The sequence below is a fragment of the Brachyistius frenatus genome, unplaced genomic scaffold, assembly GCF_029030835.1.
Source record: "Brachyistius frenatus isolate BFR_SWC_R1_liver_20210118 unplaced genomic scaffold, ASM2903083v1 Contig_132, whole genome shotgun sequence".
Lineage (NCBI taxonomy): Eukaryota > Metazoa > Chordata > Actinopteri > Embiotocidae > Brachyistius > Brachyistius frenatus.
Window position 1 is genome coordinate 705,114 of NW_027210731.1, and position 26,145 is coordinate 731,258.

The 26,145-nt window shown below is 41.9% G+C and overlaps 1 protein-coding gene across 2 annotated transcripts in view; it reads left to right on the top strand.

Moving 5' to 3' along the window:
* Nucleotides 1-26,145, top strand: part of add3a (adducin 3 (gamma) a) — a 106,503-nt gene that overhangs the window by 25,345 nt on the left and 55,013 nt on the right. Inside the window, exon 1 of one of the 2 annotated variants that reach the window (XM_069714606.1) lies at nt 7,628-7,936. The exons of the other annotated variant lie outside the window; for it this stretch is intronic. The gene's annotated coding sequence lies outside the window, so the exon portion shown is untranslated. Of the gene's footprint in view, nt 1-7,627; nt 7,937-26,145 lie in introns of those variants that run through there. 2 annotated transcript variants of the gene reach the window in all.

Here is a 26,145-nt window from a genome sequence, read left to right on the forward strand (position 1 = left end):
TGCACCACTGGAGAATTTTCCCAGGAACATCGCCACTGACACCCCGCTAATAATACTGCAAATGCAAGGGCCGTCATCAGTGGGCCACAGGTTCAATCACCATTGTGTTATCTCCTTCTGCAACAGACAGTGACATAACAGACATTTATTTAAATGAAAATCTTGGCACTGTAAAGTGCAAAATGATGCTTTATGGTGCATTTAAAACCTGTAGAGTCGTCTACACGCCGCAGCTCAGGGTCTGTGCACGTTTCGTGTATTTATAGTCCCTTTGTCTTTCCAACAGATCTGCTGTCACATCCTGAGTCAGACTTGTCTTTGCCTCTCACAAAGACAAGTAAACGCACATGTTGAGGCTTACGTTTATAGAGTATAAGGGGAGGGGTGGCGGTCTGCAGGACAAAGGAAGTTTTGGATTATAGACATTTTTCACTGCAGCAATGGAACAGCTGTTGGTGGGCACGGTCTGTGATGCGGAAACAAAAACGTGCAGGCAGGCGTTCAGCCAAAGAGATGGATTTTATAGATGGTGGAAATGAACAAGGCGTGCAGTTCTTGGGACTTTCAGGGAGGGTGTTTGGTGTAAATCACCAAAAGGCTGGACACATCTGACACGGATAATGGTATAATGATGTTCAACCCAGCCCTCCAGCGCCCGCGGGGTTGGACTTACAACAAATATATTCACGTGATAAATCATCTATTGATCTTCAGACACTGAATAAATATCCAGATTTGAGTAGGAAAGTATGTATTTGAATTTGTAATTTTTTTTTTCTCTCCTGGCAATGACAGATTTGTGCTGACCCTGTGTATTGATATTAGTAAAAAAAAAAAAAAAGAATAACACTGATTTGTAGTTACAAACTTTTTTTTAAATTAAAATCAGGATGGGTGTTTCCCTGATAAATAACAGCTGTCTCCTCGGTGACTCAAGTCCTGACAGCAGCCGGAGGAGGTGGTTGGTTTGTGTGTGTGTTTGTGTCTTAGCCTGATTGTGCATGTACTGTATTTGGTTTGTGTTTTACAGCCACATTTGATATGATTTGTTACCCTTCTGTTTGCAGTTGTGTTAAGATGGAAGAAAGAATTCTGGTTTTGTTGGAGCTGTATATTTTCTGCTTTATCGACATCTGCCTGTGGGTTTGCGGTGGACTTTGTTTGACTCTGGTTCTGGGCCACATGATATGTCTTGTAATCATCAATAAAATACAGACGGCGTGTATGTGGCCGCATCTTGACCACATGGACATATGAAAAGCATGCAGTCGTTTATATGCAGTATGCACATGTGTAGCCAAACGCATAACAATACAAGCACATAACACATACAGTCAAACACACATTGGACTTGCAGCTCTGGTGGCCTGTGGGGCCTTTGTAGTGCTGAGAGGCAACAAACGCCTGCTTTGTATTTTAGGAGGCTGGGAACACGCACACACACACACACACACACACACACACACACACACACACACACACACACACACACACACACACACACACACACACACACACACACACACACACACACACACACACACACACACACACACACACACTCACACTCACTCTCTTTGGAAGTGTCAAAGCCAGAGCACAGTTCTGTGCTGCTCAATAGGCTGATTCATTAGAGCCTCCACATGACACTAGAGGAGAAAATAGACTTTCATTGAAGGGAGGATTGGTTGGTGTTACAGCTCAGCACTCTGAGGCTGACATGACCTGACAGCGGTCAGGTCTTTATCAGATGGATGACTTTTATGACATGACAGTAGTCGGGTCAGTCTTAAAGGAAAGCTGCGCTGTGAAATGCTTGTGCTTTAGTGTGAGTATTGAGCCTCAGTCAAGGTCTTTGTTGGCAGATGCAAGCACTTCAAATCGTATAGATTTGGTATCGGTTAGATTGGCTTTTGACTTTCTTTTGTAAAATCATGCAATTTCCAGTGCTGTATTCAGTTCTATGTCTTCTACCTATGTGCTCTGGCCCCGTCTTGAAGTTGAGTGTTTAACCCATTTAACTGGATACAGTATTCGCGAGTATTTACCACTGCTTCTTTCTCTTTACAGCTGAATGCACTGTGAGCCTGTTTTAGATGATAAATATGGTGGACCGGATGGTGTATGTGAATGACTGGTAAAGTAAGTATTGGTTGGCCAGATGCCATGTATTCCTGTACCCAGCTCATATGCTGTAGTGAAGAAATTTCCCCTCGGGGATTAATAAAGTGTATATAAAAAATAAAAAAAAAAATAAAAAAAATAAATCAAAAAGCCTTTATTTTAAATTAAAAGCACTCTAACGTTTGATACATTTGAACAATTTCTTTTAAACTTTTCATTGTTTTGTTTATTGTTTTAAAAAAATAATAACAATTTTATGAACTTTAGCATGAATGCAATTTTTTTCTCGATCAAACCAAAGACTTAAGCTCTCAAATACTTTATATTTAATGTTACTATCTGCTACACAGGCTAAGAAATAAAGGTTCTAAGCGTTGACACGTCTGTCAAGTTCTTCAGAAAACCTTCTGGTTTTAGGAAGTTGTTTTCAGACATTGCCTCAGGCTTGTCTATGGGATGTTTTAGGTCATAATGGGTTAACAGGCAAAGGGCGATAGTTTACTTCGCTCTCACTTTACATTTTTCTTCCAATCTTTGCACTACACATTACATTAACACATCTGAAACTCAAAACGCTACAAATGACTTGCACCATCAAAACTTTATGCTAATTTGTTTTAACTGCTGGTTCAAAACCCCTTGAATTTAGAGGGCACTGACAGCTACCATTTTGATTGTTAAATGTTTATTCTCTGTAGTAGTTCTGTCCTGATGCATAAAGACATCATAAAACATCCAAAAGCTCATCTCGAATGAATTAACCATGTGGTACTGTTTTTCAAAAACAGAACATGAAAATAAGATTGTTTTTATCTAATATCATCATCGGTGAATGTGGCAGCCGGCAGTGGAAATGTGCTGCAGTGTGGGTGTTGGAAGTTGCTGCAGTGTGGGTGTTGGAAGTAACGACGCTTGTTGGCAGTGAACTGTATTTGTCTGGATCTTTCCCTCCTTGTCTCCACTGGAGTCAGGCAGACTCGAAGCCTCACAGCCCCCCCACCACACACACACACACACACACACACACACACACACACACACACACACACACACACACACACACACACACACACACACACACACACACACACACTTCAGATACAAGTGAGATTTACTTCATGTCTTAATGGCTCCCTCATGACTGCACTGGGAGAGGAAGTTGAATAGTAATATTTTTATGGCCTGTGTTGGATGACTTTAATGCTTTCGCTAAAGGTGACGTCATTATTATGAAGCCAGCAATGTGTTTATTTTTTTTCTTTATGTGGTGGTCATAGGTCTTCAGCTGTTTATGTTCAAACAACACTCCTTCAGAAGTGGATTATTAAGTTTAAGGTGAAGACTCGCGGCCATGCAGATGTGTTTTAAGTGTCACGCTGTGAAGTTTAAGTCCGTGACACGGTGTACATTTTGACCATAATAACAACCTGACCTTGAACCAGACATGCACTCATTAGTGAAACGCTATGTTTACCGCTGTCACATGGTGTTGCAGTCAACATGGGGAATTAAAGGGCGGCCCCCCCGCTCCCTTCATCCCCACCCCACATAGGCCAAGTGTCTCCACACCCCACACTGAGAGGGGAGAGAGGGGGGAGGGTCGCCTCAGGACACGAGTCGACTCAATTCTGTGAACAAACAAGGGGAAAATGAATCTGGATGATTCATAAAGCCGAGCGCAGGGGGCCTTTTTGTCAGGTTTAATTATTACAAAGTACGACATTTACTCATGAATTGTTTATTAAAATCCATTTGTGTCTACCTCTACGGCTAGGAAGCTAGTTAGAGGCTCCTGAAGCAGGTTAATAAATTGGGAATATTTGGTATGAAACGGGTACAGATTCACCTTAAAGTATCAATGTGCAAACACGGTGTTCTCCACTGTGCCTGCTCTCTCTGCTCTCTATGCAGTGTGACAACATATGGCTTATATTTCTGTACAATAAACACATTAAATCACTGTAATAGTCCTTGAAACTCTTCCCCTGAGCTTTACTTTATTTCCACAGCTGGGTGACGGCCAATAAGCCGCCGCAGGCTGCTGCAGGTGAATCCCAGCATTTCCTCTGGGTTTTCTGGGGATTTGAGCTTGCGTCAGCATTTACGTTTCTTTGCTCTCCCCTCGTGTTTGCAGGGAGTAGAATGGGTTTATTCACTCTGTATGCACACAGTTGAATTCTGGGTGGAGATCTTATTTAGACACATATTTTGTTCTCTTCCAAAAGAATACATACTGGTGAATAAAAAGAGAAACTATTGGTGTTTTATTTGATGTTATTTTGAGTATTCATTTTACTGCTCCTCTGTACTGTGTTGTTTTTAATTGGGGAAAGCTGCGTACTAGTTACATACAGCAGTCATCAAATCCAAGACACATTCATTGTTGCTCAAGATAATGAGACAAATTGAAACTGAAACCCTGTCAACATGAACAATATTCTCAAATGAAAAGCAGCAGCCCAGATTGTTGAACATAATTAGAATAGCTACTCTGCAGAATAGATACTTCAAAAAAAAAATTCTCATCTCTAACTGGTGTTGGCATGTTTAATAGATACCATGGGCTGCCTCCATGTGATGATCACTCTTCAAATATAACAGTTTAGCCTATCAAACATCTGTTGATCTTTACTATTTCATGTCAGAGTGGAGCGTTAACACTCTTCCTTCCTGTTGTGCAACTGGATTGCATTTATTACAGTCTTTACTGAATGGTTGTGATGCACAATTGAGTTTTTTGCCAAACGAGAGCAAAGAAAGAAGAAATCCTTAGGTGAGTTTGATGTTTTGATGAAGAAATATGGCTTAAAATGTAGTTGTTGGGGGTTTCAGGTTCTAAAATATGTAAATATTTAGCTTTTGTGACATTAAGTAGTAGTTTGTATAAGCGAGATGTGCTATGAGGATCATAGACATAAATATGAACATGCGGCACTGTCCCATTGTTGAGTCTGCTGCTGAGTATTCTGTCAGGATCTTAATCTTAAATCAATGATTAATGGATTATGCATCAACCAGCGTAGATTTACACCTTTCCAGTCATGTTAGAGCTCATCCTGCTCAACGATACAATTATCTACAAGCAAGTTCTTAGTAACAGTAATCAGACGCTATCTGCCATTGGCGAAGCGAACTGCTCCATCTTCCTCTTCTTAACGGAGGTATTGTAGAAATTTACAACTAGCAATCCTGCCCATAAATAATCTGGAGGTTCATCTGTTTTTTTTTCTCAACCCGTGGGGACTGTGGGTGTCTGCACATTTCACTCAAATATGCGCTAATGTTAGAGCAGCCGTCCAGCTCCAGCCGTGCTGCAGGAGGACAGAGGGCGAGGTTTATTCTGGGACAGGTATGTGCAGTCTAGCTGGAGGAGAGACCATGGGAATGGATGTGGGCCTTGTTTTTGTGTGTGTGATATGTTCTCTAATATATCGGCAGGAAAGTGAGGTCTGTGCAGGAAATTTGCAGGTTTGAACTTTCTCTGCAAACATGAGCCATTAGCTGTCAACTACAAATTATTCCCGACAAGACTGAGGACTCCATTTACTCCAGTTGTACATAGTTTCCAGTGTGGGAGATTCACCGCTTTCAGCCACGATGAAGGATTGATCCTGTCGTCCTAGACGTAGTTTGACAAACATAAAACCACACTCACCGCACAGACAAGCGCACAAGCAGGGAATCCCTGCCACTTAGAGTCTGACAGCTGGATATACAGTAGCTTGGCGGGCCTGTGTCTCCCATAATCCCCCCCCCCTCTCTGCTTGAATAATTGATTCTGAATTGATTTAGGCTCAGCTGGCTCACTGGCTTCTTGTGCCGGTTGTGGACACCAGGAATCTTCACAGACACTAGCTTGTATTTTTGCTTCCTATAATTATTGTCTGCCTTGTTTCTGTGCTAGTCAGCAGTAAAGCCAAGGTTTTACTCCCCAAATGGAAGAGTTTTCGAGGAGGCAGCAATTATAAATTCATTCGAGGTTGGTTTGTTTGTTGCTCTGACTGACAGTAAATTACACACCGACAATTTGCCTTTACATTATGGAAGTTAAATGTCAAACGAGGCCCATTTTTAATTCCTCTAAACAAACCTTCAAGAAATCTAACAGCTCGTTGAGTGTCTTTCTTCAGTATCGACCGTCTTACAATCAGTTGATGAAACTCATAACAATCTGTAACATTTAGCCTTGTGAGGGTGCCCAAATTGTTCGAATGCCTGGAAGTTAAGATTGTGAAGATTCCTCGGTTGAACTCTGCATGCGTTGCCTTGTCAGTGTGAAGTCAGTATGCGAGCTTTTCCTGTGCTAATTTATTGACCTCTATTTATATCACTACCCGGGCGTAACCACACCCAAATTCACCGTGAAAATATGGGTTTGGTACGCTCCATTTTTAAACTATTTGAGGAGCACTTAACCAATCAGCGTGGGGTGAAACCGGCCGACACTGGGGCCCGTCTACCAAAGTGTTTTTTTGTTGTTGTTTTTTTTAAATCGTTTTTAATGGGAGCGCCACATTTTTTCACTGTCCAATCACTGTGAAGGAGGGGCGGGACAAATGCCACAAAGACAGGAAAAAACACCCCAGTGGTCGCTGATTGGGCTGCCCTTCAGAATAGCTGAGCAAGCACTAATTCAAGCAGTGTATCCAAACTATAATTTAAGTGGAAAACTGAAGCTGTGAGTGATATGTATGATATAATATATATAATAAATAATATATATAAAACAAATATTTTACGAAATGTCAAGCTATGTCTTTTAAAATATGTGTTTTGAAACTCGAGAAGCTCATAAACAATCTCACAAATTATTCAGCGTCGTGAAGTTTTATGCAAATTCGACTATTTCTAAATACCAGTGCCTCCTTACTTTTTATTTTGGTCAGATCCTCCTCCAGAACCCCTTTGTGTGGAAGGAGATTCCTCACACGAGGAGGTTGTTAAGCTGCTGTACAGGAAAGTGCTGGATGTCTTTTGGAGGAGTAATGGGGAGGGAGGGACCCCTTCAGTGGAGGGAAAGAAGGGCAAGGTGCTCTCTGCATTTTTTTTTTTTTTTTTTTTTTTTTTTTTTGCTCTCCGAGGACTTTGTGAAATCTAGCAACATTGATTGAACGTTGGAGAGAAAAACTTAAAAGTTGGTCTTTAAAGGAAGGACGAGTTAGCTTTTATTTCGCAAGACTTTTATCCTTTATTTCACTCACTTTGTTCGGAAGTCCTGGCCAAAAAACACCTTTTAACAAAGGATCACTGAAGCACCTTGAGGGCAAATGACCTTCATCTCACTCCTCTCTCTCTGTGTGTGTGTGTGTGTGTGTGAGTGAGTGAGTGAGTGAGAATTTAAATCAGGTTTACCCCTCCCCCCCTTTTCATCTCCAACCCTTCCACCACTGTCAGCACCCACTGAGTTCACAGTTTCTCCCCTCTGTGCACTGCTGACTGGTCCTCTGCAGCTCCTGCAGCAGATATGTTGTGTTTTCAACCAGACATACAGTAACACTGGCTCCTGCTTTAGTGGGGAAGGAAGAGACCTAAAGGGGAAAAAAAAAATAAATAAATAACTGTAGGAGGAGCTTGAAGAAAGGAGGGCAGCCCACGCAACAGTTTTACACTGTGTTGGGCTACAATGGGAGAGGCGTGTTAGAGAGAGAGAGGGCGAGAGAGAGAGAGAGAGAGAGAGAGAGAGAGAGAGAGAGAGAGAGAGAGAGAGAGAGAGAGAGAGAGAGCAGCACAGGCAGAGGACTAGCTGCAGTGCAGGTGGATCACAGCCGTCTGCTGAAGAGGAAGATTTGAAGGCAACGCTCCATTACAGCAGGTTTGTGCTGCATATTCTTTGCAATTGGAGTTGTTTGTTGCATTGGTTAGTGCCTCTATGTGTGTGTGTGTGTGTGTGTGTGTGTTCTCCTGTGTATTCTGTGACTGAATGGATGCTGTGTTCCCCATCGTCCAGGCTGCTATATCACTGCTGTCCAGCCCTGTTGCTTCTCTGCAATTAGATATCCTTCTGGAAGTCTGCATCTTTTCAAAGTTTAACCTTGAATTTTGCTTCTTTTTTTATTTTTCGGCATCTTGTGCAAAGTTCACTCTACAAGAAAAACTTTCAAAGAGAGCCAAAGACTTTTTTTTTTTTTCTAAGACTAGTGAGTCCAGCCTGCTAAATGAAATAGCAGAGGCCCTTTTCCCTCCTTTCAGATTGAGAGTTCTTTTACTGAATGGAGAAGAATAGAGCCGGGAGCTTTGAATGGGCCCTGAGATGGCTTTCTGTGTGCATGAGAGAGGTGCCGCCCTCTCAAGTGTCAGCATGCTCATGGGTAGGTGGCAGGGGGTAGGTTCATGCACTCGCAGTTTGCAGAGGGGGCTGGGGTTTGTGCATCTGGCACCTCATTGATAAAATAAGAAGAGCTGTTACCTGTTTTTCGTCTTCTACATGTTGATAAAATGTGTGTTAAAGAGTGGAGGCTTTCTAAAGCTGCTTCCTCTTCCTGGCTCCTGATCCAAACTTTAACCCCTGAGGGGGAGGAGGAGCCATACAGTCAAGTGCTTCAGCGAATCTTATCTTTTCATAGGTGTCTTATTTATTGAGCAGTGATAAGGAGACATTAGAAGAGGCTCCTTTCTATTTCTGTCCGTTGTTTTCTGGGCGTTCCTATGAAAGGGCCCCTTTCATGGTTGGATCCCTGACTGACTGATGGGGAAGTCTGAGGTTTGGTTGGTCTTTGCTCGTGGTGTTGTTATTCGTTTGCTACTTACAGTTGCTTCACTTTATTCGATTTGTATCGCGTGAGGCCTCGTATTTTATGCCTTAATGCTTTGGAACATTTCTACTGGTTTCCTTTTTATTTTTAAAGAACTAGCACAGAAATCACCACATCATTTCAGGTCACGCTTCTCTGATTTCAATATCACAGATTTTTGCCACAGATCTGTTCCTCCAGGAGGTTTTTTTTTGTGATTGTTGTGATCCAGAAAGCTTTATTTTGTTGTGACTTTTCTAAAAAAAATTCCACGTAAAAATAATGTGTTTAATAGGTGTTTAAATGTGTCTTGAATGTAAATGAAGAGTTGGTTTAGTTGATAAAGCAAGTTTTGTTTTTGAAGTCGTACTTTGTGTCGTAATGCCATCTTTTGAATACATTTATTGCAAGAAATCACCCGAATTTTGCAAAACTGAAAGGTTCCCACAAATATTGTTTGAATGTGTATTAATTATTGCGACAGCAGGATTGCGATTTCCAGGAGGTACTTACGAATGTTTTTCCTTTGTAGTTTGAATGAAGGAGATTTGAAGCCAAGTTGAATCTTGTTTGCAATTATTTTTGAGGTGGAGTGAGATATTTAGCTTACACAAAGGTTTTTCTGCTGTGAGAACAGCCACAACATGGCCTAAATGTAGTTTCACCAAAGCGGTGGTAGAGATTTGGCGTGTATGGTGGTCAGTGCCAATTGGTTAAAGGTTGCTCTAATAGTTTTAACATTAACCCGAGGTTTACGTCCATTTGGATGCAATGACTGCAAACCGTCCCCAATAGAGTGTGAGTAGACCCGTAGATTCACACAGTGATTTGGATCTGGTATTGGCTAACGACTACCTATCCTACAATCCAATAAAATATGTCCATGTGTGCACTAAGTTGTAGTAACAAACCTTCAAAATATCAGTTTTATATCCTTATAGAATTACTCCAGACAAAAATTCACTGTGATTTCTGGATTGTCTTCATCTCACCGTTCCTCCTGACAAGCACCGCTCAAATATTTTCCCAGCTGCTGGCAAATAAAGTTGGATTCGCTGTCAGGTTCATCTCCTCACTGCTGAAATGATGAAGTCTGATGGATTCATATCAATGACAGACACCTGCAGCCATAGAGCTGCTTCATGAAAGCAACAACCTCCTCACACACTTTCCTCTTTTATGTCATCACTTCTCAACTTCTACTTCTTGTCTTCTTCAGAGTACACATTATAAGAAGCGCTTTAGCTCTTGTTTTTGCTGAAAAGTAAATTGTATTCACTTTGATGAACTGTCATTAAATTCAATAATTGATCTGCAATTTGGTATTGACCCACTTGGCACATAAAAAACATAATTCAAGACCGTGATTCTTAAAATTCCTCAAAACTCTTAATATAGTAAAATATGTTTTTGCAAGGTAGTTTCAACTACATTGAATTTGCTCTTACTCTTGCTTTGCAGAGGTTTCACCAAAGTGTTTATTATTGTGCTTTAAGATTCAGCAGAGTCTGCGTACCCTCGGCACTCGCTGCCATGACGATGGCCTCGGACCTCTAACGAATCCTGAAACATCTCATCAAATATTTGCCCAGAGTTCTCTGCTACAGGCTTTGTTTGGTCTCTTCTGAGGTTTTCTCATTGTCCCTGGAATGAGTTTGTGTGCCGGGCCCTTGAAGGATGTGTTGCTGCTCCAGGCTGAATGATTTCCAGCCGTGTCGGCCTTGATTTCCTCTCCAAAGGCATTTTGGTTGGTGAATTTAACATCGCATGCCTGCTCTCAGTTCAAGGTTTATAGAGACGTCATTGTGTCAGATTTAGACAGATTCCACGCTGTTTCATGGGATTTACTGCACTCAGATCATGTAGTTTGATAACATTTTAAAATTAGGAAAAAGAAGTGACTTTCCCCTCACGCTGGAGCTGAAGAGGTTAGCACAGATTTCTGTAATGTTGAAGTATTGTCCTGGTGTCTCAATCAACCCCAGTGACCTCTGCACCCCTGCAGTTCCTCTGTATGTTTCCACTTGAGGTGGGATGATGGTGTGCGTGAATGTGTGCTTTTAAAAGAACGACAGGGGTGTTCGAGAAAAGGGTGTTTCTCTTCTTTCTAACTTGTTTTAAATGTCGTGTGTGTGTGTGTGTGTGTGTGTGTGTGTGTGTGTGTGTGTGTGTGTGTGTGTGTGTGTGTGTGTGTGTGTGTGTGTGTTAAATAGCTTGGCAAGCCTTCCCACGATTATGTCATACAGCATGGTTTCCAGCTGTCCAAGTCAGCTGAACTTAATTTTGCTTTCAAGTCATCCCCAATCACAGTGTGTGTGTTTGTCTGTCTGTATGTGTGTGTACACGTGTACATGGTTTGTATTTGTACCATTTTAGATCTGTCCTTTATTGTGTAAAAGTACACACAAATTCTGTGGAGTGTCACTTGTTGGTGCGCTGATCGAAAAAATCAGACTCTGAGTAATGAAGGCTCTGAACCTTTCTCTCTCTTTTTTTTTTTTTTTTTTTTTTATGATTGTGATTTGGGTCTGATTGAACACAAAGTTCCAGGTCTAAGTTAAAGCAAATGCATTTGTGCTGGGTCCCACATTAGAGGGGCTTACATGTGAACTGACAAGAGGGCTGCAAAACTTTCACGCAGGTGCACACGTAGAACCAACAATGCCAGTGAAAGATTCTCTACAGTTAAGATCCTTTTTCTTTTGTAAGTAATGAGGTCTTTCAAAGTTTGATACTGGCTAACTGATCCTCAATTTCCTTAAGGCTTAAATTCTACTTGACTCATTTTCTGTCATCTCCCTCAGATGTATAATCATGTTACAGTCATGTTACTTAACCAGATTGTGGTTTGCTGTTTGATCCATTGCTGCAGTTAGTATTGGATTCATTTATGAGAGGAAAAAAAAACGAAAGCTGTGCTTGTTACAGCTGTTGTATCTTCTCCTGGATAATATCAGTTAAATGTCAGGGCTGCTCTTTGCCCAGCTGTGGTTAGACCCCTCTAACCTCAGGCTCCCAGCTGAGCTTCCCTGCACAGAGGTTGAAGCTCGTAGGGTGAAACCAATAATGTTCTGAAGGTCTTCCCAACACTTTTTATAGACTGATCTAGCCAGGGCAAAGTTCATGGGAAAGGTTTCTGAACCTGTCTTCACCAAGCGGCTGCATCATGTTTCTTTTTTGACTTGTCACTAAAATTGGATCTCACAATTGTTTCTACAAGAGAAAGAGAGAATCTATACGCACCTGTTTGACTTCACGTCTCATTCTGTAAATACCAAACAACACTTCTGTACATTTCCTATGCAGTTGAAATGTTGATAAAAGTAGTTGTATTGTCTGCAAAGACATATTTATGGTACAACATTTTAATCATTAATGATTCTGTCCAGTCATAAATAGGCCCATCATCCCATAAAATGTGATGCAACAGCATTTACGTCATCGTGCATTTCCAAAGCAAAACAGGAAATGCTACTTTTGCTAAAAAAAAAAAAAAAGAAAGTTTGAAAGGAGACAGTGACACATGGGACTGATGAGCCACTGCGATCACAAAAATACCAGCAATTTTTATGGGAATTTCAACACATTTAATGTCTGGGAATTGTGTGATTTTAAAGTGGTCTACTTTTTCACTTTGGTGGCACACATATGCTCTGAGTTTTTAGTTTGGGCTTGTTCCGAAGAAACATCGTGCATCGGCACATTTGATTGAACCTCCTACCTGCACAGCGGGACCTCTGTGCTTTGCATCGAAATATCACACAAATGCAACATGGGAGTAGAAGGAGGACTTAATAGAACATGGTACGAACACTGTTAAGGTCCGTATCTATTCGAAAGACAACGACTAATACACACAGTTAAATGCTGAAAGACACGATGAGTAAAACTTTCCACCAAATGAAATATTGGGCAACATTCAGCAAAAGCACCAGATGTCCCAGGTTTGGGGGATTCGACTTAACAGCACATTTCTTCCCAGTCGTTGTGACTCAGCTTTACTTTCCATTACGTTACCTTTGGGCTCCTATCATTACCTTTTGTTCATCCCCATTGTTCATCATATGCTCTCATTTGCCTCCCTGAACTTGTTCTTTAACTTTGACCCGAGATGCCTGATATGAAGGGAGTTTATATTGAGTCTCTCTTCACTCTCTGTCTAGGCAGTGATAAGAGCAGACTAGTGCTGAATCAGGGACTATCATATGTTTTACACTGGATTTGCATAAAACTGGCCTTGACTTGGATTAGCATTAGTTAGTAATGCTGAGAAATCACCATTCAACATCCCACTAAAGCCATTCCTAGTTTTACTATGGCTGCGGTTGGTGGAAAAAGGGGAACAAACGGTTTGAAAGGTGTTTTATGAGCTTTTTATTGTCATGTTTAATGCCTCATTGGCTTTTACTATAATTGGTAGCAAATGCCAGGTAATAAGTGCTAATTTCTCAATTCCTGGAATAAAATCTTCAATAAGAGTCCTCTCAATTTTTTTTTTTTTTTTTTTTTTTACAGAAACAAAAGAAAATGGAAGCTCTGAGGAAAAAGTGAGAATTTCACAGAAAAAGGGAAAAGAGTAAAGGTTTTTGACAAATTGTCGGCTTGTTCCAGATGTGACATTTGTGCAGGGATTTGCAGCTGTGTAATGTGATGTGTGGCAGGTTGAGGAATTGTAAGAGGGAAAGTGGAGCACAGGAAGAAGGATATTGCTTTTCTCATCCTGGCCTCGTCACTTCGGCGTAGCTGGAAATAAGACCAACCAACCAGCACGACCACTTATGAACAAACTTGCAGCATATCCCTGGGATACGCTGCAAAACCCCACCGAACCGTGTTCTTTAAGTCCAAACACAGTGACCTTATCATTCAGTGAGAAGCTTCTCTGCCCTGGTAAATATTGACTCTAGTGGTGAGGAGGCTGAGGAGACAGCCTCTCATTTTCCCTGTAAATCTTTTTCTCTCCTTTTTTCTTTTTCAGGTCTTTGCTTCCTCCTTCCTTCTTAACTAAAGCCTGGAAGTCATTTATGAAATCAGGATGGGGTTTCTCCTGTCCAGAGGTGGATATATGAGCACAGCTCAGTGAGAAGGGACTGCCCTTTGACGTCCCACACCTCCCATCAAGGGAATTGCATCAGAGCGGAGCTGAAGATCTCAGTGTTGGAACCAGCTGTGGTCTGATTTTTGGCTATAACCGAACCTAGTTACCAAAACGGCGACTGCGTTCCATAGCCAGCTCAGTCCACTTTGCCTTTCATTTTTAGGCTTGTGATGTGATATTGATTTAACTGAAGCAAGTGGAGTGAATCGAGAAGGGTTTGAATGTCACTTCACCTCAGTGCTCTTGATGTTTAGTGGGTAAGAAAAATACGTTTTTATTTAAAGGTTAGATATGAATAACTGCTATGAAATTGTCAAAACTGTCAATCCACAGAGAAAAGTAAACAGCCTATATTCAGCAACTGTGCTGTTTGGACTTCCTGCAAGTTTGTGATGTAACAAACTCGTGCTCGTGTCATATGTCCATCATCAGCACGCCCTACTGTCCAACCTTTTATCTGGAAGAAAACACTGAACGGTCGTTCTGCTGCAGCGTCAAGCTACAAGTAAACCTTTGTTTGGCCTGGGCGTGCATCACGCAGAAAAGAGTCAGCCAATCAGAAGAGAGGGTCTTCGATATGAATGCACCTTAAAGACACGGATACAAAAACAGCCTGTTCTTCGTAGAGCTCCAGAGTTAAAACCACAAAAATCTTCTTGTGGATATCAAGACTGCAAATGTAAAATATGGGACCTTTTAATGGCTTTTGGCAATTCATGTGAATATTATAGTCAATATATTTCATCAGGCAGCACCTGTTGTTGTATTTTTGGGCAAAGCTTAGAGCAATAGATTGTTGAGGGAAATTGTATCCAAATCATCTGTCATCTGTAGTCTTCAAAAAGAAGCAATATTCATGTTTCAGGCTCAACCTTCATCCTCTTTCTGTTTTTGTTGGTTCTCATCCTCTGTGAATCCTGTTATTCTTGAACTCGTGCCTCAGATGTCCGAATTAGCTTCTTTCCTCTTGTCCCTTACATTTATTGTGCTGGATTAGGAGTGGGAGATAATTTGCTCATTTATACTAACATCGCACTTCCTCATCCTGACCCACCCAACACGAGCACTCTTTGTGGCAGGCTGTGCTTGTTGCGCTTCTTTCGTCAGCTCCATGATGGAGTATTAAAGTCAGCTCAGACTGGAAAAAAAGGGAATCCATGGAGATAAAATGAAAGGAGAGCAGATGAAAATATATTAACTGTCAGGGCTATCAGGAAAAGGCTAACCCAGTTATCAGATACACGTGCGGCACAATGCACATGCAAAACAATGAGGAACCGGCGAGGCTCTTGCTTTTGTTGAGGCGTAAAGCGCCAACATTACACAAGTTTGGGGGGGTTCGGTAGGTCCACAACTCCAAAGCCTACTCATCATTGTGGGCTTGAAGTTGGAGAACACATCCCAGATTCCTTATGCGTGACAGAGGATGACGGGAAAAGAGGGGAGAAACCAAACGTGTGTGTGTGTGTGTGTGTGTGTGTGTGTGTGTGTGTGTGTGTGTGTGTGTGTGTGTGTGTGTGTGTGTGTGTGTGTGAGCTTCCTGAGTTTGTGCAAGACAAAGCAATGTATGAATTTCATGGGTCAAAGGTTACAACCCTGCAGATGAAACCAGATTTAGAAGTGGGGTGGGCGGTAGAGTAAGCCGTATAGATAGAAAATGACCACTTTTTGATGAAAGAAATAAAGCAGTGAGTTGGGAGCGTGGATCGGTGGGAGGAGATGTTATGAATCTCTGTTGTTTCCCCCTCGTATTGTCATTTCCTCTGCAGCTGGTCCCCGGGTTGAGAGGGAAAGAAAAACAAAACTTTCAAGAGATCTGAAATCTAAACAGTGGTCCTGCCAGTGGGCTGGGTGTTCCCCACTGCTGACACATCTGTGATAAAACACATTGTCTGGTTTCGTAATGTGCTGCTAATGAAGGTGAAAGGCAGGTCAGGTGAGAGAAAAAGGCACAGCCCTACTGTTTATAAAAAAAAAAAAAATTAAAAAAAAAGATATTGGTAACGAATATGATCAACAAACAGTCCGCTGATGTGAAGTTGTTCGGTGAAAGGAACTGATGGTCTAAAGTTACAATGGACTGTTTACATCACCGAGTTATTTCATGCATGAACTGGCTATTTTTTTTTTTTTTTTTTTTTTACTCCCTGTGTATACTATGTAGACTCAGTATTTAGTCTGACGAGAGCAATTCCCCAGATTTATCACCCTGCCTTGGCCCTCGACAGAGACCTCCATCAACCCCTTGTCTGCTCTTAGGTCAGGGCCCTGCAGTTTGACCCTACAGTCTGTGGGGTCACGCCACCATTAAAATACACACTCAACAAGGGCTTTATCACCTGACAGTCAGCCAGCTGCTGCAGACACACACTGCCACACACACTGCCACACACACTCACATGAATGTACGTACACCAGAGAGCAGCTAACAATCCATTTCTCTATGCGTTGATCATAGCTTGTCTTCCTTCACAATAAAAGCCAGTTCACAGAGCCGGGTACTGAACTTGCACACAGAATTGCTGAGGTATTATTTTCTATTGAAAAACACTGTTATTTAGTGCCATTATTTGATACCTAACGCAACTTTTCCTATTTTTACAGCAGCTTAAATCTCAACAGCGTCAAGAATTACCATATACTATATACTTGGTCGACCCGCCTATGTAGATAAAAAAAAAAACTATTTTAACATAGAAAAGTAGATCTTTCATGAGAATGCCTTAAATTCAATCTTTTCAAACTAATTTAGCTTCCATGTGGGTGTTTTGGGGACATCTGGTAATTAAAGCTAGAAAGAAAACAACCTGGGTTACACCGTCTTCCACTAAATTAAATATTTGTACCATGATGTGTGATGTGATTGTTTTTTTCTTCAACTGGACTTAAAATTTGTGTTGAAAAAAGTATCGCTCAAGATCCGGAAGCTGTGGTTCCCAAGTGTAAACAATATCAACAGTAAAAGCACCAAGGCTTTGCTTTATGTCGAGGCCTCAGTATGGTTAAAACAAAATGCCCGTTAGGTCATATAACATCAGCCCTCTAAGATTTGGAGGTGGTGTGTTTGCGACGCAAACAAGGCCAACTTCCCACAGCGATCGGTCGGGTGTTTGAAGGTGTGAAAGTGATCGCTGTTTGAACGTCTTCCTCTCAAACTCTTTTTTCTTCTAACAACTGTTTCTGTCACGCTGTGTGATTTAAACCTGAATCAAACACCATGAAACTTTGAGAAGATTATGACTACAACTGTTCGCCTTTATCCTCATTGGTATGATTAAATGTGCTGACACTGTAAAGACACAGATTGGGAAGACAGGAGGTCGCAGCCAGGTGGAGGCTAATATGATCAGGAGCTACAGAAGTTGACTATAAGGAGGCTAATAGAAGCTTTCTCTGTTTAATTTCTTGACCAACCACACGTGTGGAGCCAATGATTTTGGTGCAGTAACAGCTGAGGACAGAGACGGACATGATTTGGGCACAAGGAGGACGACAGCTTCGTGGATCAGTTATCTGCCGTGGGGCTGGCTGCCTTGATCACTCACCGCTGTACGTGTAATGCTTGCTTCATTTAGTTGGTGGTCTAGTTTGAGCTCTCCCTTCTACTCCAGGTCATTAGAAAAAAATCTGTCTTCTGCATGTTACAGCTGATGTCACTGTCGTCCTAACAAACACTTTCTATAGTTATATTTTCTGTAATTCTACTTTTGCAAAAGGGTTGGAGACACTAGACTTATGTTTTTGTCGTTAAAACGTTTATACTGTACTTCAGCTCATGGATTTGTCCATATGGTGTCTCACTAGTTTGGCGTCTTTGAAAGCTGCGTAGGGCTTCAAAGGATACTACTTGGCTCGGGCTCACAAAGCTCGTCATCAGTGCCACTAAACTGTCTCGTTCAGAGTCCACTGCTTCCCTCACACTGCCTGGAGTTTGGCAGGTAAAGTAGCCAGAGTTATGGAAGTCATTAAAATTCCTCGGGAACATGTGGACGCTTGTTTATTTTTCCACCCAGGCGGGAGGGTGGAGAGCTGCCAGGACGCTGCACTGTCTTTCTTTCAGCAAGAAAGTGTGAGAGAGGAGGAGGAGGAGGAGGAGGAGGAGGACCTGGTGAAGGACAGAGGAGATGAAAGACAGATTAGGGGAGAAGGGAGGTATAAATGGAGCAGAGGACAGACGGTGGACAGACAGGGATGGAAGGAGAGCGGACATGTAGGATGGAGGGATGAACAGAGAGAGAGAGAGGGAGGGAGGAGGGGCCAGAGGCTTGACACCCTCTACTGGATACCAAACAAAGAGCTGGACAAATGAACATTGAGGTTTCAGTGAGCCGTACAGGATGAGGATTAGAGACGGATGGATTCACACATGCTGGAGGCAAGAGATGAGAGGAGACAAAGAGGGATGAAGAAAACCCAAGTGAGAGCAGAGGTGCACAAAAAGAATCTGAAAAGTCAGAAACCTCTCGTGAAAGTGTATCTACTGTATTCCTGCCCTCACAATATTTTGTGTGAAATATGGTTGGGTTTAATGCTTTCACTGAACCGCCGTCTTTGAGAGTTAGAAGTGTGCAACAGGTGTCTTCACTCTACTGAGAGTTTTTGTAAAGAAACGGGGATAATGTAATCATACTTTTTCTTTCTACTGTCAAGGGATGGGAGCGCAACCTCTGATGAGTAGGAACTAGTAGGGCTGCAAATAATTATTTTCATTATCAATTAATCTGTTGATTATATTCCTGATTAATCGATCAGTTGTTTGGACTTAAAAAAATTTAAGAAAAGGGTGAAAACAGTTGACGAATGTCTCCCAAAGCTCAAGATGCAAAAAGATTTTGTTTTGACGCGACTAACAGTCAACAACCTCTATGTTCAGCTTATTATCATAGAGGACTAGTAGGAACCTGAAAATATTCGCATTTAAAAAGCTGTAATTTGAGGAATCTTTGAATATTTTCATTGAAAAATAGTTGGTTAATAATTTTCTATCAATCATTTAATTGACCAATCGTTGCATTTCTAATCATTAGCTACTTAGTTGATTATTTTGCTACTCACAGTAGGAACTATGGCAGGCTGTTCCCTACATATTTACTCCACTAGAATTGCATCCATCTTTCATACGAGGTATTATAGCATCAGAAATAAGGTGGATATGAAGCAACAAGTTCTAAATTACCTTTACTTGCCATCACTCTCAATCAAATCTGATCAAACGGCATCCACACAGTCTTGGTGAAGCAGTTTAACACATTTTTTAGTCTTAAACTCTAAATAAATCAAAAAAAATTCTGAACTTCTGTTAATTATTTAGTCATTGACATATTTTGTTATCCAGAAATGGCTTTAATTCTGACCAAAGCAGCAGATTGAAGTGTCAGATCGTTTCTTGGTCTGGACATTACACCCCGTTGTCTTCTGTTAAAGCCATACAATGTTGTGGGCTGTTAACAAGAGACCTCGGATAGTGTCTCATTTTCTATGATGCGTCAGTTCCTCCATGTGTAATACGGGGTCAGACTTGTATCGCCCACATACTGGCCATAAATCTTCCTGCCTTTCATTTTAAATGTGGAAAGATCCCTTCATGCCTGTCTTCAAACACCAGATCGGAGAAGGGCCTGCTGCGCTGGTGGGCGTTTTTTGGTTTTGTGATTGGTTAAACAGGGGGAAAGACTGAGGAGGGATATTTGGGGAACTGGCACTGTAATATGGTGCGAGATAAAAACAGAAACGACTGGCATGTATGCTCCATCAGGCATCTTTGAAATTGAGTCTCTGCCTCCGCTGCAGCACTCTTCTTTTTGTTGCCCAGAGATGAGACACCGTTTACAGGGGTAATATTACAGTAGCTTGGTTGTTGGGAATACCTACATTTGACACCAGGAGATTGTATGGACACCGCAGGGGGAGGGTATGAGGGATGAGGATGCTGCTGTCAGTCCAGGAGGATGAAGGAAGTGGTGGAATTTCTCAGTGCACAGCTTTGGTATCTCCCTGCACAGCTGAAATATGTATCAAAGTGATCTATCTCACCACCAACACTCCCCTCGTCATGGGCCAGGAGGCAGAGATTGCGGCACCAGGCGTTCAGCGAGGTGTCTCCATTTGTCATTTTTCCCTTCTTCTCAAACACGGGAAAGTCTACTTTCCTGTCTTTGATCAACTCTAATTGAAAGCGACACTGCGATGTGCACCCTGGGGGTGATCCTGACATTCACCTGCCCCGCCGACAAATCGGTGGCTAATTAAGACGTAACAGGAGAACCTGCATCTCCCTCGTGCCTTAATGTTCCCTCGCCGAAGGCAGTGGCCTTTGACATAGATCCAAGTGTGGGATTATATGTCTTTGATGCCAATTTAAATCATTACGTGGTATGTCTGCAAAACTGACATGACATCGGTACCTTGGGCTAGCTGCATTCCTTTGTACCAAAGACGATTATTTCTTGAAGACAAATGCCTCACATTTTGTGGAGTTTGTTACCTTGTTTATTGAGTATCTTTAAAAAATCGGAACAAATGTCAGGTATAAATTTAATCTTGGGTTTGTATCCTAAAGAACATGCTGAAATCTTTGTCATTAACCAGTCAAAGAGCCTTCAAATGTGTATTACCAGAGATACGTCATTCTTTTCAAGGTATTTTATTGATTTCCCGTGTTTTTCTAGTTAAATTTGTAGACCACTTCCCCGTCCGCTCATCCAACAGCGCCTTCAATTTTATGATTCATCATACGAAGAAGACAATAGGTCGAAGCCAGGTCAAAGCTAAGTCGCCTGACCTTTCAGCCTGCTTGCCTTGGGAAGGTAGCATTTCAGGACCGCTATAACCACTGCTGCTTCTACACTTGATGTCTCGACACTTCCAGGGGTCAGGGCTAAAACCAGTGGTCGTGACTGAGAAACGCTCTTCTTCCTGCTTTAAAGTCATGATTTATGAGTTTCCCGCTATTTTTAACTCCTACTCGTCATGTTATGATACTGTTTATTAATGGTCATTAAACCAGAAAAAGTACTCTTAATTTATCTGGGCCAGAGTTTCTGTGCAGATGCATCTCGTAGCTGTTCCCAGACAAGTGTGTTGCGCCAGTTTGAGTTGATGCTTATGCACAGTGACAGGCTGTAGTTCCTAGTAACCATCAGCCCGGAGGGGGTTTTCTTGAATTGATGTCTGAGTGATCCTTATCCCGTAGCAGGAAAATGATCAGGCATCTAAGTCTCAAGGTTTTAAAGTTAATCCCTTGTGCTTTATGATCCGCCATCACTTGTGTAATCCCTCTTTTTGCCTGCTTTGCTCTTGTTCTGCCTTTTCAAAGGTCTCTGCGTCTACAGTGGCTTGAAGATAGCTGTCATTATATCCAACGGTATGCCGCCTGTCTTTCTCAGTCGACAGTGACACGTGTGATGGTGGCTCAGGCATGCTGCAAGTTCACTTCGGAGAATTTAAAGATTCTCCTGCCAAACTGCCAAGTAGATATAAGAGTAAGGCCAAGACACTAGTGAGGAGGATCAAATCCCTCAACTTTTTTTGGTATTTTGCTTTGCTATGGAAAAAAAAAAGGGTCAGGCTTCCAGTTTCAACACCAGTAACTTAGTATTTTTTTTTATACTGAAATCCTCACTTCACACAGACATAAATCTGTGATATCACTCATGAACTTTAAGGGAATTTTTTTTCAAACCTGATTTAAGTTTAATGCCCATTTTAATTTTTACAGCTGCTGGAGACAGAAAGTTTAAATCTGAGGGGGAAAAAAGGGACCTCAACCCTTGGTGGAGCAAGGTTAAATTAAGTTTGATGAGCTGAGATACCAGATTAAGAAAACACGACCAATTAATATTGCTATCCCGAAGTAGTCGACTAAGCAAGAGGTGTTAGTCAGCCGAGTGTTCATTAGTTGTGAAATCACAGGAACAACAAAAACAAAGTTCCCTTGGACGCAGCATCTAGTAGCTATAAGGGAAATAGTAGTTTAACAGAAAATTTCCTTCTGAACTCATCTGTGGCTGTTGTCACTGGGTTCCCGCTTTGCTTCAAAGTTTTCCTTCCCGATTGCATCACTGGGTCTCGGTCTCCATGGCGACTGTGAGTCACTGGTTGTCAGGAACAACAAAGATCCCTCCCCCGAAACAATACACTGCTTCTCTCTCGGTACCCTTCAAGCTCTTCCTGACGGGGAAAGATGGTAGTTGGTGTGTGAGTGGGAACGTGTACGATGTGTGAGGAAACAGCTGGACCTGCTTGTACAAACACAGCGAAACACTCATCCACAGTCTCATATCCAGAAAGCTGGGAAATGACTGTGAGGTCATTTGTACATTTGTGCAGAAAAGAGTTACTTCCCTTGGAATTGGACCCACTTATAGACATACAGTAGCATATCAAGTAAAATTTTACCCAGTTCACTCACCTTGTCTAAGTTTTATGACCTAGAAGTACAGTTGTGCAAATTAAATCTTCATACAAAACTGCTCGGGAAATGATGTGATGGTGAGAAGACCCCAGACACTCATTTGATAATGATATTAGTTCTGAGAAAACTGAAGTCAGAGTATTTATGAATACAATGTCATCAAAGTCCTTGATGTGTCCTATAAATAGTTCTCTTCTTCGTCCCTCGTTCCACATTCTTTTCCTAAGTGATGCTTTTCTTCGTCAGTAATATAATAATTCTTGTTGAGAGCTGAAATTGTGCCCCGTGTTCGATGTTTTTGTTCGAATGTGAGAGCAAGATGAGCATGAACAACGATGAAAGGAAGGGAGGGCGGTGACATGGAGAGAAGGGAATGGAGATGAATGAAGAGAGTAGCAATGAAGAGGAGAGGAAGAAAGGCCACCTCTGAGGTATTTCTCTCCTTCCTTGGTGGTCTAATTATCTGGAGTCCGTATGAACGGATGAAACCTTCTGCTGCGATTGTGACGCAGGAGAGACGCTGATCTTCATTCAGGTTCATCTGGAGTTTTGCTGTTTCGGCATTTATGAATGAAAGCTCGGCCGCAGTATGAGCCTGAAACGCTCTTTGATGTCGGAGAAGAATTTCCTACAGTCAATGAAACAACTCCTGAAATGAAGTACGCTCGCTCAGTGGTCAGACCAATCAGGATGCGGACAATTGCACATGAATGCATCCAGCACAAGGACACACACACACACACACACACACACACACACACACACACACACACACACACACACACACACACACACACACACACACACACACACACACACACACACACACACACACACACACAAACTCTGACTTACTTGGTTTCAACAGAAAGTTGTGACTTTTGGCCATGTGCCACTGTCCCTCTGCTGGACCCCACATCCTGACAGGAAGTTTGTCCTTCCTACACACACACACACACACACACACACAGTACAGTGTGTGTGACTGTCAGAGAGAGAAAGAAGCACTGCAGGCTGCACATGTGGGCGGCCAGAAAATAACAGTGATAAGGAGGAGACAGAGATATAAAAAGATGAATAGAATTAATTACTCAAACCGGAAATGGAGGAAATTACACCAGAAACTTGCTTTGGGAATGCCGGGCTCTCTACATGAGACCATGGCCTCAGCAAAGTGACTCTGCAGCAGAACCAAGATGCTACAAGTGTTTCATGATGACTTTAGGAAGCAGATTTACAAACCCACAAGTCAATTTAAACAAATTTACTCAACCCACAATACTCACTCAAGATTTACTGATTTCCTTTGGTTGAAGTTCTCGTCTTGCTGCAGTGATTTCAATCTGTGGTAACAAGTTAAACAGAGCGTTAAAAGTGCAACAGATTTGAAATAAAGTATTACCTTGATCTGTTCAAATGTGAGCTGACTTGGGAAAATAACATATTATTTCTGAATTATATTTAGGCAATTCAGGATTCTTAGAAGATTATTTCCAAATCCAGACAAACCTTTATTAATATACCAAAACAAATGTGAAATAATTTTTTTTAAAGACAAATTGAACATGTCAGTGCACTTGTCGACAGTTACCGGACTTCTTTACGCCTCAAAGATGAAATTCTCTTTTCTTCTGCCATACTTTTTTGGGACTTTTTATTGGAGCAACACTCTGAAAGAAATTTTGACGCGACGAGGAAGGACCCCAGGGACTTGTGCAGCAAGATGCCTGACCTTCGGGATGTCATCAGAATCACTTGCTGCCGCTTTCCCATCCATGATGGATGCTTTGTATGAATTTGTGTCACAACCCCCAAGGCTCGAGTCTGACAGGCCCGGAAACATGGAGGGAAACTCTAAAACACACGCGCACACACACACACACACACACACACACACACACACACACACACACACACACACACACACACACACACACACACACACACACACACACACACACACACACACACACTCCAGAGGCTCTCTCTTCCCTCTGACAGCGTGTTACGGAGCGGTCACATGTGATGGAAGGGGTCACAGCCCAGTGACAGTGACTCACTGAAAAGACCTCCGCCGGTTCGCTTTCCTGTTGTGGTAGAGACGTGCAGAGATTTTCTTTCAAATCAAACAAAAACTCTGTCCACTGGCTGAATTACAGTCTGTGAAGACCACCCATGTGATCCATCATCCACATGATTCCTTGTTCTAGATGAAAAACTTGCCCAGAGAGCAGCTTTTGGAACTTAAATAAAATTGTACCTTATCTGTTGCCCTGCACTTGGATCTTGGTTTACTACTAACTCGATTGGTTAATGATCTAATGGGATGAGCTACTGGCTCATTAGTCTTGTTATTATTTTCCCCTGTTGACATCGGTAGGACACGGACAGCGGCTTTCCTTCAGCTTCTTTTCACACGTGCGGTGAAGCTACTTGCTGTCGGGTGTTTTCGCCACCATCGACTGCCATTGGCAGTACGGCGTGTTGATCTGGGTTGAAATGATGATGTTGATGGTAGTAGTCACAGTGCATGGCCCAGGGGTGTGCCAAAAGTACGACTACTTAGAGGCCCGAGGAGGCTGTGTCTGCGTTAAGGCCATTGACGTTTATAGCATCTGAAAGTCCGGCTGCGGTAGATGAGAGATCGGTGTCACTAAATCGCCGAGCTCGCTCGTCATTCGGCAAGCCAAGTGATTCACGTGCTTACCTCGGCATCCCATGGATATTTAACCGACTTTGCTACTCGAAATCCCTCTGCTCATTAAAGAAGCCCACTAGCTGCTCCCATAATTTCTAGTTCCAGACAATCTCTAATACCCGATTCCTTAGTTAAGTCCTGGAAAAAGTTGTTCATAAGCAGTTGGGCAACCACTTGACTTTCAACAACTTCCATGATACATTACAGTGTGGTGTCTGTGCTAACCACAGAACTGAAACAGCCCTTCTCAAGGTAATTGACGACCTACAAATTAATAGTGACAACTGTAAAGTGTCTGTCTTGGTATCATTAGATTTAAGTGCATCATTTAAATACCACAACATCATGCATTCAAGGTTTTAGGAGTCTGTCAGTACTTAACTGGTTTACATCCTAGCTTTTGTTTCTTGGGAAAACTGTCTGCTGACACCAAGTATTGACCCATTGTTCCTCAGCTTGTACAAACATGCAATAAAACTACATAACAATAGCAAACCTTTCTACTTAAATGTGCAGCAAATAAAGCCCTTTCAAAATAAAGGTCCAGCTAGCCTTTGATGAATTGTTATGCCTTCAGGTGCTCTGTGGATGCTGAATACCGACTTTTCCAGGCTGTCTGAAGCTAGACGGCTCATTAAGGTTAATAACAGTTGTTATGGTGGAACTTGAGCAGGAACATTATGAACATAGTGCCAGAAATGTGTATAGGCTAAAAGTAGCAGTTTAACAACACTGAAGCATTTTATTTAATTTAATTAAAACATTTTTTTTTATTGTGAATCTACTGTCTGACCTGGTTATTCAACCAGGCAGTGAAATACATCATCTTCCATACGTAGTATCTATAGGTGCCCACCGCTACAGTGAAATCTAACCTGGTAACCTTTCACCGGCATCATCAGGAGTCGAATGTTTTATGTTGGCAGAATGGACTTGGCAAAACATCGGAAAATGCCAAACGTCCAAAGTGGTCAGAGGTTATTGGTTGTTTTTTTGTTTTTTTTTCAACCAACAAAGCATCTAAATGCCAGCGTCCTTTTAATCTACGGATGTGGGCGTCTTCAACCTTGGCTGACCTGGC